The following is a 15784-nucleotide window of genomic DNA, read 5'->3' on the forward strand; positions in this document are numbered from 1 at the left end:
GGTGCCATGAATGGAGTTTATCAACCAGCAGCGGGCGTGCAGGGAGCGGTCCAGGCATAATGGATGCAGGATGCATTTGTATGGATTCCTTTACACCTTGAAAAGCGACATCTTGTCCTGTACTTTCCTATTTCAAAGCCTTACTTGAGAATATCTCACGAAACGTTGAAACTGCCAGGGTCCTTGAGAACTCGCAGAGTGTAACAATTAAGCCATGTGCCAGAGAAAACAAATGCATGCAATACACACAACTTCTTGATTTGTGCTAGAATCATAAACTTTACCTAGAAATTTTAGACCCCACTAAATACATCTTGGCTCCTTTTCCAGGAAGAGGAATACTAGAAAAAGGCAAATAGTTAAGGACCATGTTTTCTTTTTCTCCCCTTCTCCCAAAGTTTTAGTATCAAAAACAAATAAACACTACCACTCAAGTTCTGCCTCTTCTGTTCTTGTGCTTTCTCTTCTAACCGCCAGCTCCTCTTTCTCCCTGCAGCCACCAACCCCACAGGGCTCTGATCTTTCTAATTCACACTTGAGTTCTGATATTTGAGTACCTGTGATTTTCAGGCTGTGTGCAAGGCACTGAGAGCACCTAGGTGAGGAAGACACACTCCCTGTCTCCCGGCACCTCCTGAGCCAGCGAGAGAAATTGTAATCCTGTGTGATAAATTCTCACCGGAGATATTTGCTCAAGTTACCTGGCACCTAGAGGAGGAAAGCACTGACTTGGATGGGGGAAGTCAAAGATGACAACAGGGTGAGGGGAGATGTTTTGACAGGATATTAAATACTAGGTCAGAGTTTTCAAGGCAGAGAAATGAGAAGAAAGTGTTCCAGGAACATGAACACTGCAGCAAGTGCAGAGAATAGGTCCTGGCAGCTTGTGCTGTGCTCAGAAGAAACAAAGGGTCCTTCTGGGCTGCAGCTCGTGGTCTGCTGTGCAGAGGAGAGGAAAACAAATCCTACGAGACCTCCTGTGAAGGGCCTCACAGACCACAACCAAGAGCCTGAATTTTGTGTATCTTGCATGGTGCTGCGGGAAGGTTGGAAGGTGGCCCAAGATATGGGAGGAGCAGGTGTGAGAGTGCCTGTTAGGAAGATACTGCAACATTCCAGCAAGGACGGGAGAGATCCACGAGGCTTCTCAGGTGATGGGCATAACTTGGGCACCAGCTGAGGGTGGAAAATGTCTTAAAGACAAGAGTCCATTTTGTCTGAGAGGCCTAGAAGATATCAGAAAGTTAGTGATTAGGGCATCCACCCATAGGCAAAAAGTGTGGGGAAACCATTTGAGGAAGGAGATGAGAATAGAAGAGAAAATGACTTAAGTTTGGGATGTTCTGAGTCAAGGCACCTGTATGATTGATATGGTTTGGTTCTGTGTCACCACCCAAATCTCGCATCAAATTGTAATTCCTGGTGTTAGAGGAGGGACCTGGTAGGAGGGAACTGAATCATAGGGATGGATTTCTCCCTTGCTATTCTCATGATAGAGGTCTCAGGAGATCTGGTTGTTGTAAAGTGTGTGGCACCTTCTCCTTTGCTCTCTCTCTCCTGCCAGCCATGTGAAGATGCACTTGCTTCCCCTTCACCTGCCAGCATATATGTTTCCTGAGGCCATCCCTGAAGCAGAAGCCTGTACAGCCCACAGAACCATGAACTGATTAAGCCTTTTTTCTTTATAAATTGCCTAGTCTTAGGTATGTCTCTATAGCAGTGTAAAACAGACTAATACAAAGATCAGCATTGAGTAATCTAGGATGCCACTGAAAATACTAGAGTGATTCTGAGGAAGAATTGGGATCTGGAGTGAGAAATGTGAAATTGGTGGGTAGGTTAAGCATGGCTTAAAGTCTTGAAAAGACTGAGATGGCCCAGGCACATTTCATAAATGAAAAGGGCAGAGTAGATGAGGTCAAGAGGGGCTTAGGGACAGTAGCAGCACCTTTCACTCCAAGGACTCTCAAATCCTAACTACTGGTTTTCACCCTTCCCCTGCAATGCTGTGTAAAAGCTCCACCAGTTTATATATACCCCATGTGCTTCTGGACTCATCCAAAACCTTGCAAAGTGCCACTTCTCTGTCCTCTGCTACTCAAAAGCACAAGATGGCGTCTCAGAAAAATGCATTTATTCAGGCAATCTACATTCACGTAATAGACTTACCTTCTGACTTTATGTGCATGAAGTATTATGACAAGGTATGAATACAAAATGCAGTAAGATGCAGCCCCTGACCCCAGCCCTACTCGCCCATCCCCGACAAAGGGACAAAGGGTGTGTACATGCCAGGCTGAGATCACAGACCTCAATCAATAAAGGCAATCAATTTTTATGGGTCATTGGTGAAAGTGAGCATTTGCTGATTACTTTGGTGACTCGTAGGAGAGATTTTTAAGGGTACAGGATGAGAGACAAAGAGAAGAAAACAGGGAAGGCTTCCCAGAGGAAGGAAAACTTGAGCTGATTCCTGGAGGTAGAAATTCCTGCTACCCATGGGCTGCTCTTACTCCTTTAACTCCATCTGCTCTGCTCCCTTCCTTTATGAAATGTGCCTGGGCCATCTCAGTCTTTACAAGAGTTTCAGCCATGCTTGACCTACCCGCCAATCCCACATTTCCCTCTCCAGGCCTCAGTTATTCCTCAGAATCATTCTAGTATTTCCAGTGGCATCTTAGATTACTCGATGTGGATTGATCATTGTATTAGTGTGTTTACTCTATTCAGGTTAAAGGAGTGAGTGCAGCTCAGGGGCAGCAGGACCAATGCTGAGAAGCTCCTGCAGCTGGGCCTAGCTGGGTGAGGGCATGGGGCAAGGGAGAGTTTAGGGATGTGCTCAGGGATGGGTCATGGAGCCCGTTTATGCCAGAAGAAGGAATTTGGACCCCATCTTGTAATCAAGGGGGGATACCAAAGAATTCAGTAAGAAGCATCGTGATCAGCTTTGCAGTTAGGAAAGGTCTGAGACTTCAGGAAAGGAGACCAATCCGAAGGCGGGCTGCACTGTGGACTGGAGAGGAGAGGGAACAGAGAATCAGTAGGGACTGGCCACTGTTGAGGAGTGAGGTAAATAAGAGCAGGAGACACTTCTCAGCCTCCTGGTTGGGGCCTGGAGGACAGAGGTGTCACTGATCTGGATGGGGAACCAAGGACGAAAAACAACTGAAGGAGGGGATGATGAGGTGAGATCCAGGGTAGGAGGAGGGACTTGAGAGAGTTATCATCAAGCTCTGGGGTGGGCTGGTGCACTCTCCAACCACCTCAGCTCAGACAGGGCAATGCCTTTCATGCTATTGTTACCATTGGCGTGTCTGTGTCGAATACCTTCAATAATACTTTTACTATTAAAATGTTAAAGTATTCATTGTTAAATTTAAATGTGTATATATGCCAATCTTTATCCATACACATGAACCCACCTCCAACTTCTCCGAAATTTACAATGAGATCGCACTGCTAGAAGACCAACTGGATCAGCTAAATTCACCTACCAGTGAGACTAATGATAATTTTACTACACGGGTGTCCGGTAGGGCTATTTCACCAGTCTTTGAGGGAAACTGGATTCCGTTCAGTCTCCTCATGGAAGTTCCAATTTTCATCTCTATATCTCTGTGTTTTTCCATCTTGCTGATGTGAGATAATGTAACAGAAAGCACAAAACTTACACAACTAGTAAGTACAAATAGTCCAAAATTTTTCTGAGTATAATAATGTCTTCCAGAGATGGAAAGATGGTTTATCTGTAAATAATTATCCAACAACTATTGCGTAATGCTATTACTCGTCTATTTTCTGGAATAATAACAACATTGAAAACCACTATGTGTTTGTTAAGCAAACCTTTCAGTTCTTTTAGTAAATTAATACAGTAAATTTTATGACAATTCTCTGTTCTGCCCAAAAGCCAAGCCAAATACTTGTTCCACTCAAGTCAACAACAAAGCAAGTACCACCATCAAACAAACAAGAAAAACAAAAAAAAGTTGACAAGAATTTGTAGTATAGAATTTGAATTTTCTAATTTGAAATAAAACTATTGAAAACTTCACTCTACTGCTGTTGATTTGCCTGGGGACGCCATTTCTACTAACACCCTGCCATTTCTAAAGGACCCTGGGAAGGAAAGGCATAGTAAATACGAGGGCAAAGAAGAAGCTAGATTTGGAGAAGCACAGAAAAGACAAAACAGAAGTCATTTACTGAAGGCATAATTTCAAGGCTCCAACCAAGTCATTGCCATTCTTTCCCTTTCGAGCTTGAGAAAAGGCTTCAGAAATCATTCTACTAATTTCCTCTGCCTCTGAGCTTAGCTTCCATTTAGGATATAGAAATCCTCACAATAACATTGCTCCCACCCTACAATAAGAAAAAAAAAATGTTGGATAATCTATAAATCTTACATTTTCTTGAGGTGAGATCATAAGGCAGCAAGGTAAACTGAAATCTGAATGGTGACAAGCCTCTTCTAGGAGATATAAGACACATTAATGGCCTCACTTTTGGCAGGATGTGGGGAAAGGAAGCAGAAACCATGAGAACAAGTAAGGAGAAAAAAACTAAAGTTCTAACAAACTCTTAAAGGCTGAGTATGAGATTCGATGAGAATGTTAACCCATTTATGTTGGAGGCTGCACATTTTTTTGTGTGTGAAAGATCAGACCTTAGTGATGACCTTGAGTAGTAGGATATAAATAACTCCCACAAGCTTAGCATTCCAATAATGGAACTCTGGGCATAAGTGGGTTCCCTGGGTGTCCCAGACAAAGAGGGAGCATCCACAATCCTTCACAGGCTCTTTTTCCCAGGCCACTGCTAGGTGCTTACAAGAAAGGCTGGGACACACAGCGGATTTATGGAATTCCCCCATTGACATATATGCACAAAACCCTACTTCCTAGAATCTTCTTTCACATTAAGGAAAAGTCTTAAGCCACTGGGGAAGGTCCAGGAAACCTCCTCCCAACCCCAGGACACAGGTGAAGATCCACTTCCTCTGTAGAATAGGTAGAAACAAAACCTACCCCTTCCTGAGGAAGAACCAGAAAATATCCCTGCCTCAGACAAGAGCTTTGACGTTTGTTCCTGGGAGAGAAATGGGAAACTTTCTCCCACCAAAGTCTGTCTTCTACATGTGTGGCAAAACCTGGAGCACTATTAAAGGACGAGAACACTAAGAAAACTCCACCCTCATTTACAGACATGCAGGGCCTGCCTAGGGCTGTGGCTAGCTAAGATTACTGAGAATTGTCTCCTAATCCCACTCTGAGCCTTGCACCAAGTACAAGAAAGTAGTCAAGCACTGGAGAGTACACATCATAGAGAGAGACCCCCGCACTGTCCATATCTGTGCAAGGTCTGTTGACAGCTTAAGATGAAGCAAAAACATTAAAACACCACCAAGCAGCCTAGACAAGTTAGCAGCAGCTCATAGCTGGAGGAATTTTAAGTCTGTGGTACACTAAGTATACTGTAGCAACAACAAAACCCAAATGCTACTCAGCTAACACCTAGATTGACCCAACATTCCAAAATAATGACCTGGCATAGGAAGAAGCAAGCCCATTTACAGTACCAATATTCTTTGCTTCAGTATCCGCTATACTTCTACTCACGATGTCCTTCAGTCAATCAAAAATTATTACACACACACGCACACGCGTGCACGGGCACACATGCGCCCAAAAGCAAGGAGAAAAAAAGCCTTCAAGAGTAAGATAGTGAACAGAAACAGAGCCAGAGATGACTCAACTGTTAAAACTAACAGAGTAGGACTTCGAAATAATTCTAATCAATATGTTAAAAGATCTATTGGAAAAGTGGACATTTTGCATAAGGAAATGAGGGAACCCCAGATAAGTGATGGAGACTATAAAATAGAGTCAAATAGAAATGCTGGCAATAGAAAATACAGTATCACAGATGAAGAATTCCTTCAACTGACAAGTTAGCAGACTAGACAAGGCAAGAAAAAAATAGTAAATTTGAAGCTAAATACATTGAAATTACCCAATCTATAAAACAAAAAGGAAAAAGAGTGGAAGTGGGGCATATGGAGCAGAATACCCAAGAGATATGAGACAGTATCAGATGGTCTAATATACTTGCAAATATAGTTCCAGAAGGAAGAAAGAGGGAAAGACGCAGAAAAAACACGGAAGAGATAATAAACATTTTCTGAAATTAATGGAAGATAGCCAACTACAAAACCAAGAAGCTCAAAGAACTTTGAGAAGGGTAGATTAAACAACACACACACACACACACACACACATATACAGGCATGCACACACACACTTTAACACATGCCAGTTAAAACCATGAGAAAAAAAACAAGGAGAAAATCCTGAAGACAACCGCAGAAATAAACCATTACATACAAAGAAACAAAGGTAAGAAGTACAGGAAACTTCCTGTCAGACACTTTGAAAGCCAGAAAATAATAGAGTGACACCTTTAGAGTACTGGAGAAAATATGCCAAATGAAAATTTTATAGCCAGAGAAGGTATCTTTTAAAAGGAAGGTAAAACAAAGACTCTTTCATACAAGCAAAAGCTAAGCCAATTCATTGTCAAAGCTGCATGACAAAAAGCATTAAAGGAAGTTCTTCAGATAGAAGCAGATGATACCAGTTGGAAATTTGGTTCTAGGCAAAGGAATGCAGACCTTCAGAAATTTTAAAACGATGGTAAATATAAAATAATTTTAAACCTTATTTTATTTTAAGAATATTTGAGTCTTTAAAGAAAAAAACAGTAAAAATATATTGTGGGTTTATAACATGTAGAATAAAACGTATGACAACAAAAGGAGGGGACAGAGGAGATGGAAGCTTACTGTTAGAAGGTTAGCATATGATACTTAAAGTGGCATAGTAGTATTTGAAGATGACTTTGAGAAGTTAAAGATGTATATTACAAATCCTAGAACAATAATAAAAAGTAAAAAAGTAGTATAACTCATAAGCTATAACTGCGATGATAAAATAAAAATATGAAAGCAATTAATCCAAAAAAGACAGGATATGAAGAAAAGAGGAACGTGGATAGGTGGGATAAACAGAAAACCAATAGCAACATGATACATTGAAACCCAACCGCATCAGAAATTACATTAAATATAAATGATTTGTACACCCCAAGTAAAAGATATAATCAGATTAGACATAAAAGCCAAACCAAATCATACCCTATCTGCAAGAAACTTACTTTAAATAAGACACATATCTATTAAAAGTAAAAGAATGAAAAAAGATACACCAAGAAACACTAATTTTTAAAATGAAGTTGGAGGGGCTATATTAATATCAGACAAAGTAGACTTTGGTGTGGAATATTACCAGAGACAAATATAGGCATTAAACGATAAACAGGAGGTGACTTCATCAAGAAGACATAACTTTAAAAAATGTGTATAAGCTTAATAATGGAGCTGCAAAATACATAAACAAAACCAGTCAAAACTAAAAGGAAAATGAACAAATTCACAATTATGGTTAGAGATTTAAACTTCACAGTATTATTAAAAAGTACCCATTTATGCTGCCTTCCCAGGAACTCGGATTTTCTGTATGTGAGTCTTTGGATGTGTGTGTGGAATTCCAATGAATGTCACTGCAGAGGATCAGGGTTTCGGGTGGGCAAGCATCAGGGATTATCCAGTCACTTTTTGAGCATCTCTGGCTATTCTAGTTTTTTTCTGCACCTTCGTAACTTTGGAAGAAATTGACTCAATTCAGCTTCCTTGTGCGTTTTCTTCCTTATTAATTCACAAGAATTCATCCAACTTTCCTTATGAAGTGTTGTGTTTGTAAACTTTGCTCTGTGCACCAAAACTTCAATAACTACTGGTTAAATGGAATGCAGTGAATGAGTCTGATATGAATCACTTTAGAGTAATTAATAAAAACACACAGCAGTGACTCAGATAAAATCACAGCACTACACAGCTCTCATTGGGTAAGCTTCATAGCTGTCTTTATTTGTGGCAAACTGGTTTAACTATAATTACACCAAGTTAGGTGGATAAAGGAGAGAGTGAGAAACTGGCAGGAAATCTTTTATTATTTCATCATTAAAATATGAATAATAACAGTAATAGTAATAGGTACTGCCTCCTACATTCCAGGCACTATGCTAATAACTCTGCATTGACTCATTCATCCTCCCAACAGCCCTCTAGGCACAATTACCCTTGTTTTAGGGATGAAGAATATGAGGTGTGAGGATGTTCTACTTTGCTTGACCAGGTCATCCAGCTAGTAAATGGTAGAGTTGAGGTCCAAATCCAGGTTTGCCTGAATGAGCAAACCTCACTTGCGTGTGGTGGTTAAGAACAATGACTTTGAAGCCAAATATTTATTGAACACTCACTTTGCTTAACAAGCCAATTAGAAACTAGAAAGGCACGTGGGCCAGCAGTGGCTTTTGCATAGTCTGGTGACAATGCAAACAGCCTCTAACTCATAAAGCCAGCTCCCAGGACCCCAATCAGAGGGGACAGGTAATTGGAGGGAGGTTGCGGATGGTCATTTCAAAGGGCAAACAGATTAAAAATCTACTCTTTTGCCTTCTCTGTAACAGCATTTGTTCTTAGAAACAGAAAAAAAAAAGTAGCCTTTAAATTGACTTCACCATCTGTTTTGAATAATTTTGCATAATGTGAATAAGCTTTCTAATTTATCATCGCAGATTAGTATCAGAATTTTTAAAAGGGGATGCAAAGATTGAATTCTGTTCTTCTTGAGCAGCATTACGTGACTCATTTTATACATAAGAGAAACTGAGGTGACGAGACATAATTTATCCACAGTCTCTCATTTATTTAGGGGAAATCAGAGTCTTTGGCCCATGAAGTATTTATATTTACTTTTCCCAGAATTGTGGATTGAGGATGGTGCATGCTCTAGGATAGGAGCACCCCAAGTGCCACCCAGGAGGAGGTGTGGTTGTGTCTTTCATCCTCTCCGCACACTCTAGCAGGGATGCGCCAGGCACCTGGCCTGTCCCAGAGGCAGCTTAGGTGTCATTCTGCAGGGCACACTCTGAATTCCCCATTTGCAAGCTGCACACTCCCTGCCTGCTCCTAGCTGCACACACAGCCTTGCACGTGGTTCGCATTGCTGGGCCAAACCCCACCCAGCACAGAGGCCTGGCCTCTGGTACCAGGAATGATGTGGGGTTATAAACAGTCTGCACTGTCTCTGATATATGATGTGAAGGGGAAGATGCTGGGACAAGGGGAAAGGCTGCGAGGATTACTGAGCATTCCATTTCCAATTTCCTGACTCCATCGTCCTGCCACGTGGACGTGCCTGGCTTCAGATCGGCCGCAGTGGTGGCGCAAGTGTGTGAGAAGGGGTGGGGAATGCCCTCTACCTAAGTCACTTATTTAGAGGAGGAACCTGCAGCAACCCACTTAAAAACTTCAAAACCCCATTGCATTTCTACATATTGTTCTTTCATTATGGATACGTCAGTTTTGAGAAATTTCACGTTCCAGGTACGGTGACGTAACCTAACATAATTAACAGTATTGGATTCCAGATAATAAGTAACTGTTGGAGTATTTATGCCATCTGTAACCTACACACTTAGCTGTAATGACACTTTATTTATTTTCTTCCATATTTCTAGTCTTTTGAGGATTATATCATCAAAGTATTTTAATGATTGTATCATTGAGGAAGATGAACGTGGCTTTTCAAAGGTATGGGAGCCTCATTGTTTTATGTAGCCTCTAAATTATACACATCAACCATGGAACTCTGTGTATGATTTGACAAAGAAACCCATCCGTTACAAAAAGAAACTCAGATTATAGTGATTGTCGCCCAAGCCAGCTCTGGTAAAGTGAGCAAAAAACCTTCCCTTTTCTTGTTTAGCATCTTTTTTTTTTTTTCATGGCTCAAATTGGCACACACTTAGAAAGTGTGCTCACAGGAGAATTTTAATTTATTGATGCGTCTTGCCCCTACTGTACATTCCCAGCTCCTAGTTGAGTGTAATGGATGAAGCAGATGTTTGACACGCAGCACCTCTTCATAACTTCACTCTTCAAAAACAGTTTTACAAGTACTTACTCGCATCGGTTCCCATTCAGCACAGGAAACTGAGGTCATTGTGAAACATGAGGCTCGAGCAGAAGTCTGAACTCATGTGCCCTGCAGCTGGGCCTCCATCTTCCGAGCACGTTAGCAATTTATGAAACAGCCATAATTTTCAGCTTATGGACAAAGAAATAAAAGTGTTGACACCATTATTGTAACATCTGTGAAGGGAAAAATATGAGCCGATTTCTAAGTGCACAAATGGTACCAGAGTTATAAAGATTCTTTTATGCTTAATTGTATTCATTATCAGCAGTAATTATTTCTAACGCGAGCAGTTTCTTCCAATTTAATGTCAACCTAAAAGGTTAAGACCTTACCATGCAGGCATTTCTACCTCATGATTTGTTGGGTCTGCACAGTCACGCTAATTGGTAAAGCAGTAGTTGCTCCTGCGAGCTCGCCTGCCTACTGGTTTCTCTGGGTAGAGCAGGGCTCTTGGACTGCAATATCACAGAAGGGTACTACTAGGCAGGGTCTAAAATAACTTCAAGCTGTGTGTTTATCAACAGTGGAGAAATTACTGAAGCTTTCTGTCTCTCCACCCCCACCCAAGCATCCCTGGAAACAAGCTTCCGTAGTTGTGGGTGCTGATACTGAGTTGTGTACTGGGTGAGAAGGCCCTGTAGTACTCCTGCATGCTATTGATGGATGAGAAGCTGGCTTAGCTAGCCAAGGCCATGAGGGGAGGTCCTCCATGTGCCTGCAGATAAATGCCCTGGTGATCCAAGCCCTCTGCTCTCAGTAGGCTGAGCGTGGCCTGGAACTTGAAGCTCCATCCAGTATGCAGCCCCCTTTCCCTGACTATTCTGTCTACAAAGGATTGCAGTCATGAAGATGACTCGTGGTGCAGTGGTTGACAGGCCTCCCATAGCACTGGATGAATACATGAAATCAAGTGCCTGTGCTGTGTGTGCGCTTGGGTGTGTCTGTGCACATGTGTACATGTTATGGGAGTTGGGGGAGGGTCACAGATAGCTCCATCTCAGCTTTCCAAATAACCTCTGAGTTAGCTCAAAAATTTGCCCATAAGTCCCATTTGGATCATCCCAGGGCATCTTCCCGCAGCCACAATGAGACATGCAGCCTCCTCCCTTGTAGGAGGCCAGTCAGGAGCCTGCTGTGGTTTCCTTGGCCCCATCCATCACTTCACTACATAACCTGATTACTTGATGCTGAAAATCAGTTGTCAAAATACTAGAAACCTGACACTCTCTTTTGTTTCTTCATTTCTCTTCAACTACTTAAAATCAGCTCTCCCTTTGCATTAGCTGTAATACATGCCAGCTTGCATTCACACAAGAAAGTCTGCTGTCTACCCTCAAAGATGTAGGGCTCACCGGAGCACAGGACCTGCCTTTCTTGTTGACCCATTTACCCCAAGGCTTACAGCTCCTGCAACATATGTACGTTCTTGTTTTAGCTCAGATTCCCTAGAAAATGGTTGAAGCAAGGCATGAGTGCCAATGTTTCACAGAAAAGTGAAATCCCAGGGCAGCAAGAGTGAGGGAAGAGAGAATTAAATTAGAGGTAAGTGGTAAGCAAAAACAAGATGATGTATTATACCTCTGGCCTGCTTTCAGTGAACACTCAGCTACCTGGCCATCACTTGACAGATGACTCTCCAGGACAGGTGGATGTCACCGGACAGCTTGTATGGAAAAGCTATGCATAGAGTAATCCCCTGACCGGAGCAATGGAGAGGGACTTCTTTCTCTAATATGGTTTGGCTCTGTGTTCCCACCCAAATCTGTCTCAAATTGTAATCCCCACGTGTCGAGGGGGGACCTGGTGATAGGTGATTGGATAATGGGAGTGGTTTCTCTCATGCTGTTCTCATGATAGTGAGGGAGTTCTCACAAGATCTGGTTGTTTGATAAGTGTCTGGCACTTTCCCCTTCTCTCTCTCTCCTGCCACCATGTAAGACATGCCTTGGTTCCCCTTCACCTTCTGCCATGATTGTAAGTTTCCTGAGGCCTTCCAACCTTAAAGAACTGTGAGTCAATTAAACCTCCTTTCTTTATAAATTACCCAGTCTCAGGTAGTATCTTTATAGCAGTCTGAGAATGAACTAGTACACTCCCCATCCCCTGTCTACTTCTCCCATAGGTCAAAAGACTCCCAGCATGAAATTAATACCTCTTTACTTCTGGGTTTCATCATTTGAGGAAGTCAGATTGCAAACCCTGAGGTTCAAGCCTTGTCCGCTGGATGCGTCAGTCCCAGATGGCTGAACAACATTGCCTGCAAAACCCACGTGACCCTGGGAATGATGAGGATCAGGAAGTAGCCCAAAGTCCTGGGTCACGAGGGATGGACAAGAGAATTTGAGAAGGCACAAATGCTGGGTCTGACAATGATATCTGTTGAATAAATGAAAGTGGCATAAAAGGCAAATCAATGATAATCCATGCCTTCGATGATTCTCATGTCTTACTGGAAAAGATAGAATTAGGAAGCAATGAGAGACCATTTAAAGGCCAAAGTGAACGGACATCCTCAAGCAAGAATGAAAGTTTGGTGAGGAAGGGTCCAGGGAAGGTAGACATGTTGCCGCCATTCCAAACACTTGGTTTTAACCCAAATTATTTTGTACAAGTGCCCTTTTATGGTGAATATGTCACAATTCATGTTATAGTAAATACGCTGTGATGGCAACATAGCCTGCAAGAACGCATGTAACTGATGCTACAGCTTTTTAGAGTGGAGTCTAAACACATAAATGAAACCACGGTCTGTCTTCACACTCATTTTTGATTATAAATTATTTCAGATGTGAAATTTCAAGCTAAAAAGTATAGATTAAAGATATGGCTTATGTGAAAGAAAATGAAGTAACTAAGGCTAAGGTTTCCTAAAGTGGAGTCAGAGATTGCAGGAGGAGTGCACTCACACCTGCTAAGGGTCAAACCACAGAATGTTCTAGTACACTTGAAAAAACAATGGAAGTCAGTATCCCCTGGCCTTCAACATCTCTCAGCTGGGTGTACCCTAATTAATAATCAGAATGGGTTTGCCATTTAGGATTTCTGCTCAGCCAATGAACTACCTCCAGAAACAACTTTTTACAGAAATCACAGGGGAAGTAAGAAACTTCCCCTGTGCTTGCCTTATGGGACACTCTTTGGGGCTGGCCTGATTCAGTGTACCCAAACTGCAATTCTTTGTCTACCAAAATAGTGCTACTCCTTGAACCTCCATGTCAATTTTTGTCAATTTTTGTTTTTCTTTTTTTGAAATAGTGTCTCACTCTGTTGCCCAGGCTGGAGTGCAGTGGCACAATCATCGCTCTCTGTAGCCTTGACCTCCTGGGCTCAGAGGGTCCTCTTGCCTTGGCCTCTTGAGTAGCTGGGACCACAGGCATGTGCTACCATGTCCAGCTAATTTTTAAATTATTTGTAGAGATGGGGTCTCACTATGTTGTCCAGGCTGGTCTTGAACCCCTGACCTCAAGCAATCCTCCTGCCTTGGCCTCCCAAAGTGCTGAGATTATAGGTCTGAGCCACCACATTTGGCCAGTGTCATTTTTTAAAAATTAATGCTTATAAAACGCAAAATTTTCTACAGTTATTACAGATTGAAAAATTATACGTGATTTTCTTTGAAATTTTACTAGAAGGGTCATATTATTATCTTCATTTTGCAGGTAAGGAAACTTAGGCTGGGCACCTTGTTCAAGGATGCTCTGCAGGAGTCCTCTGACTCTAGAGTCTGTGCCCATAGCTTCCAGTCTATGTTTCAGCCCAAACAGCACTTGGCTTTGGTGCTGGGTAAAGAAGATGATCACCCTATGGGCCCCAAAGACATGAAAGAGGATAATTTGTTTTCGTAGGTAGTGCTTCCCAGCAGTGTCTTGAATAAGAGAGAATCTCTGGATATGGCTTTTCACAGCCACTCTGATGCTCATTTCGAATCTGTACTCCGTTATCCTAGAAGTGGACTAATGGGCTCTTCATCTCATGAGATAAAGTCCATCCACCTAGTCAGCCTCAGCACTCAGAAATCTAAGACCAAGTGTTTAAGACTTCAGTGATCTATGTTTCAATTCTAACTAATTATCACGTGCTATTCTGCTACTCCACAGACAACACAGGGATAGAGACAGCCTAACCAACGTGATCATTATTTCTGCCAGGTTGACCAAAACGCAGTGCCAGAAAACAACTCTACAACCTCAAAGTCACGAGGCAGAGCCTTCCAAGGTGCACCTCTGTTTGATACCTGGTGCCACCTCTAACAGAAAATTATAATAATATGACAATGATTCACTTCCAGAAAGTAATTTGAATCTGTGCCAATGAGGAATGCCTGCCAGACTGCATTGCACTTGTCTTTCTTCTGCCCACCACAGCAAATTCAGGTCAGATAATTAGCACTCATCTTTATGCTTTATGCTTTCTGAATTTCTGCAGTACTATGAGTAGGAGGTAAAAGTTCTGAAACCTTCCATGAGGTTGTTGTTGCCATGGAAACCACTCCCTTGGAATGCTCATACTTATTCCCAGTCGTTGAACAGCAGAAGATGCTCCAACCTAAATACTGAAAGAGTCTTAAAAGCCAAGCGGAAGGCGGGAGGGTGCTGGGGAAGTTTGGGCTCTCCCCAGAAGGTGACAGTGAGAATAAAACAAATTAGGAAAGAGGAGGACAGGACCCTCGTTCTGCTCCCTGACAGGTGATGGGACTCAGACCCTCACACCTGTCCTTGTAACATGTCAGTCAGGGAGCTCCGCGCCCAGCCTCAATGCTGGGATATGATCTTCCACCTGTGAGAGGTTCACATGAACTGGACTGACCTCTTGTAGCTCCCTCCCCTGCAACTGACCGGCTGCATGACCTTGGGTGAGCTGCACCCACTCTCTGGGCTTCAGACTATGCACCTCTTTAGAAATGAAGGCATCGCTTCAGCTGTGCAACAGAATGACGGAAGTTCCGATGAATGACTGCTGGGTTTGAGGCCTTCTCTTGTAGCGGATACAGTGAAAATATCCTGCGAGGTTAGGTTGGGGCTGCCCTGTCTGTAGAAAGAAGCTTGCAGGAGTGATGACAGCATGAGGTCTTTGCTCAGATGTTGCAGAGAGGTGGTTGTTTTGACCGTCTTTATTTGGTTTCACAGGAAACCACTATCAGTAAATTTCCCATTTGACTTCAGATCATTTCCAATAATGTTGTGAAGAATAGGGACAGTGAGAAAGATGAGGCCATTTCAGTCCTTGTAACTGGCTTCAGAGAGGAGCTGATGGGTATATCTATACCTCTTCTAAAGATGAGGAGACAGAGGTTCAAAGAAGCTCAATGGTAGTGCATCACAAGAGGTTCACGTGCCCAGACCTCCAGTTCTTCCCAGATCAGCCTTGGGTTCAGCACCCTCTCAATGTGAAAGGAAAAACACCCACCTCGTTCTCAGTTATCCCATTTAATTGCTACGAGAAGTGTATAAGTTTTAACTTGAATCTTGGTCCCTTCTAGCTTGTGGGGGACACTGCCCACAGCAAATTTAATTGTTCTGGGGAGGGGTGAATGTGTATTAAACTTTTAAGACGTATTCTTGCTAAGTGAAATGTAAAGAGAAAGTCTTTGAACCTGCCCTCCAGGCTGGAGAGAGAGTACAAGGCCAGCCTGTGGCAAAAGCACGAAGACAGAAAAGGATGACGAAAGAGAAGCCCTCTCAGAG

Source organism: Chlorocebus sabaeus, chromosome 9 (genome assembly GCF_047675955.1).
Source record: "Chlorocebus sabaeus isolate Y175 chromosome 9, mChlSab1.0.hap1, whole genome shotgun sequence".
Classification (NCBI taxonomy): Eukaryota; Metazoa; Chordata; class Mammalia; order Primates; family Cercopithecidae; genus Chlorocebus; species Chlorocebus sabaeus.